We start from the raw sequence: 532 nt of genomic DNA, 5'->3' as shown, positions 1-532 counted from the left end.
GATTTATATCTTCTGTGACTTTCCACATAAATCGCATACTATGCATCTCGTGGACTCTGTAATAATGTTCGAATATTCATGTTACTATTATTTCAAATAATAATAAAACAACTTTATTAATTATAATATTCAGTCAAACATCATGTCATACATAATATCGTATGATAAGAATGCAAAATGTCATAATTTTCTCCCTTAATATTTAGTCTTTTATATTTATTTGGTGCCTAAATGTACTCATTATTTAGGCAATTCTGGACAACTTTGACATCGCTTTGTAATCTAGGCATAACTTTCTCATCTGAGCTCTGATTGATATGAATCAAGATGCTATGGAATTCCAAGACAAAGCTCTACAACTTTCATGTTTTGAGTTTTGAGAGATACGGGACGCATCAAGGTCGAATTAGGGCTTGAAGTTACTACACCTGCACTGTCGACGTTCTGGAATGTTCCTTCGCTTGAAATTCTAATACGCAGATCTGGTGGAGTTTATTTTTGGAAGCCTCTAGATCTGATGTACGAAATTTCC

This window comes from Quercus suber, unplaced genomic scaffold (assembly GCF_002906115.3).
Source record: "Quercus suber isolate HL8 unplaced genomic scaffold, Cork oak 2.0 scaffold_79, whole genome shotgun sequence".
Taxonomy (NCBI): domain Eukaryota; kingdom Viridiplantae; phylum Streptophyta; class Magnoliopsida; order Fagales; family Fagaceae; genus Quercus; species Quercus suber.
Note: the sequence above shows the minus strand (reverse complement) of the source record.